At 30.6% G+C, this 3,657-nt stretch overlaps 1 pseudogene; it reads right to left on the bottom strand.

Moving 5' to 3' along the window:
• Window positions 1-931: 931 nt before the first annotated feature.
• LOC149514033 (uncharacterized) lies at window positions 932-3,128 on the bottom strand (annotated as a pseudogene).
• Window positions 3,129-3,657: the final 529 nt, after the last annotated feature.

Genomic DNA, 3,657 nt, shown 5'->3' with positions numbered 1-3,657 from the left:
AATGTGTAGCAAGAAATAAGAATTAATCTTTGTCTAGTTGAGAATCATCAACCTTTGCAGCCATTTCTTATGGTGTCTTGTGTTCATTATAAAATTTAGACTTCAATTCATTCTTTCATTGCCTCCATTTAGCACCCATGTTTTTTATTGCCTAAGACTTAATTTTTTGAATTATTTCTTCATCAATGCACTCATCAAAATCAAACTTGAGAAATTCAAACTTTGACTAAAATTTTAAAAAGGTAATTGAAAATAAAATGTTAATATATCTAAAGAATTGATACTATTAACTAGAAACTAAAAGATTATTGTCATGGCATTAACTAGCAAGTAAAACATTAATGTATTGATACCTCTAATGTTTTCCACATTTCTTTCTTTTTATCATCCAATATTTCATGCCAAGTTGTGTAACTAATTGGCACAAACCTAGGCATTCTTACCATGCTACCAATGAATTGAGTTAAAAGAGCAAGATTCATCATCAATAGGTACAACATCATCATTGACCTTAATAACAACATGCCCCCTTCTTTCAAATCCCAAATATCAACCATACGTATAGGACCTCAAGCTTTTTTACATTGAGCATTTCCTACATAGAAAAATTATACATAAAAATAACAATTAAATTCATTAAAAGTTTAAATGTACAATAATATAATGCATAAAGATTTGTACTAACAGCATAGAGTGCTTCTATACTTGAATTATGTCCCACTTGTTCATCTTGATTTTCACTATTTGTAGATTGATAAATTGGTTCTTGAGATTATTGTAAAGGCTCATGTTGTGAAGGCTTTGGTTCTTGAGGCACATGCTCTTTAAATTGTGCTTGCAATTAAGAACTAAAGGCATGATTTGCCCTAGTGATATTCAATCATTTACGTTTTGCCATCTCAAGTCTAATAATACACAATATTTACTAAGTACAATGTAAAAGAAAACTTGATTGTGGCAAACCATATAAAGAATTAAGAATTTAATAAAAAACTTGATCACACATAAAATTAAGTAATTCAAGTAGGTACTACAAAAATAAAGTAATAGTAAACTATGTTTTACATTATGAAACCTATACATAAAGCTAAACTATTACATAGAATTAAAAAATGTCCTCCCCTTTTATGTTCATCTATGGGAACTTGTTCTACATGCTCATTTTCCACCTGCAGTGTAACCTCAAATCCTTCATCATCATTATCACTTCTGACCCATTTTGAAGCACTAGGTGAGTTATCAATTCCACATGAATTTCTCCATTTCCTTGGTATCTATACAAGGATGATTCATCACCCATATCAAATATATCTCTAAGTTTTGCATGCTTAACAAGAACCTAACCATTATGTCTTTCATCATTAACATAAAAAGCTTTCTTAGCTTGTGATGCTAAAACAAAAAGATCATGAACCAAAGTAGTTCCACTATGAGCTAAATGTGAAAATTCACAAGTGTGAAACCAAACATATATTTCTTGCAACCTCTATTTATATCAGTCTAATCACATTTAAATAACACAACCTTAAATCTACTAGTATAATTCAATTGAATGATGTCTTTTAAAATCCCATAATACTTAGCTTGCCCCTCACTAGGCTACACATCTCTTGTAATCACATAATCATCATCCTGGTTGTTACAACAACCCCACTATTTTGAATTTTCAAATATATCTCACATGCCTTGGTAGAAATCTAAAACCATTAATGATATAAGTAGTGTATTTCCTAGTAGTATCTATTGGACCATGCGCAAGCCATTTAAGTTGGTCTGTGATGTTTATATGTCCTTATTGATCCAAATTGGCAACCTAAGCAATTTCACAATTAGTTAAAATAATTATCTAACTATAAAAACTTTGATCACATATTCCAAACTATGATATGTGACTTATATGATCACAAAACCAATCATGAAAAGTTTCACTTTGCAACTTTTGTATCTCATATGGCATAAGTCGATGAGACCGATTATGCCTCTTAACAAGTTGATCATTTTTCCTACATGAAAAAATTCTTAGAATACTGTACAGTATACTACAAAAAAAAATGATTAACTATAATATGTATATGGATATGTGTTTTTACTTTATAAAAGGAGCAACCTCCTCAAAATTAAATGACATATATAGATGTGCTTGAACCAAAGTTTTCTTATCCAATACAATGTGTGAGAACCTTTTACACTTGTTAACATTAAAACTTTTACATTTTTTCCTTCCCAATGGTCTTCCTATAGTAGAAAGAATGGATACATCTTCCTCTACAAAAGGATTCTGGTCTTTATTTCAGATGGGTCAATTAAAAGTAGTCTCCATCTTATCAAAATATCTTGAACAAAAAGTTATGCATTCATTTGCTATATAGGCTTCTACAATTAAACCTTCAGGATAAGCTCTATTACACACATATGATTTAAGAGTAAGAAGAAACCTATTTCAATGGAAGTTCAATAGAAATGATCATTAGCAAACATACTAGTTTAAATTTAGTATAAAAATCTATAACATTTTAAGATATACCTCTCAGTAGGATACATCCACCAATAAATGACTGGACTGACAATTTTTGCTTCATTTGCCAGATGGAAAACCAAATGTACCATTATTGTGAAAAATATGGAGGAAAATCTTTTCCATTTCACATAGAATTGATGCAATCCGAGACTTAAGTAATTCAAGCTCATGCTCTTGGAGAACTTTAGAACAAAGTTTTTTAAAAAGGGTACATAATTCAATAAGAATCAAGCATACCTTATCAAGTAAAAACTATAGTATTGCTACGAGAAGAAATTCTTGCATTAAAGAATGACAATCATAACTTTTGAGCCCTATTAGCTTCCGTTGTTTAAGTTGCACGCAGCATGAGATATTTGAAGAGTATTTATCTAGAGTTTTCATTTCCTTGAAAATCTTTAAAAAAAAAAATATTTTCATTCAAGCTCATTTGATATGAAGCTTGAGGAAAATATTGGGTGTTAGTGTCAAGATGAGTCTTTGTATGTAGAACACTCCTTATACCCATTTGTACAATGTCAAGTTGTGCTTTGCAATTATCCTTTGACTTTCTTTCTTGCCAAATCAATGTACCAAGAATGTTATCACAAACATTCTTTTCTATATGCATCACATCAAGATTATGACGTAATAGAAGATGTTCCCAATAAGGTAATGTGAACAAAATACTCTTCTTCTTCCATGGTCCATTTTCATTACCATTCAATTGTTTTAATTGTCTTAACACTTCATCTCGAATGGTGGTGAATGAGCACTTTTAAATTCTTGAGTCCTATCAAATGAGTTTTCATCATTTTGAAACCTATGATAAGGTTGTAACCACCTATGATGGCACATGTAATAATACTTTCTATCATGTTGTAACCATTTAGATGCAGTATCAAATCCACAACAAGGACAAGCATACTCTCCCCTAGTTCTTCACTCAGACAAATTGGCATATGCAAGAAAGTCATTAATGGTCCAAAGTAATGCTGCATGCAATTGAAAGTTTGATTTTTTAAGGTTACAAAAGTTTGAACACCAACTTCCTAAAGTTCCTACAACTCTTCTACCAAAGGTTGTAGGTAGATATCTATATTGTTTCCAAAACCTTTTAGACAAGGAAAAAGTAGGGATAAAATAAAGTCGTTTGTTTT

This window comes from Durio zibethinus, chromosome 17 (genome assembly GCF_047325235.1).
Source record: "Durio zibethinus cultivar Kanyao isolate XHJ-2024 chromosome 17, ASM4732523v1, whole genome shotgun sequence".
NCBI lineage: Eukaryota > Viridiplantae > Streptophyta > Magnoliopsida > Malvales > Malvaceae > Durio > Durio zibethinus.
This window is presented reverse-complemented; position numbering and strand designations above follow the sequence as displayed.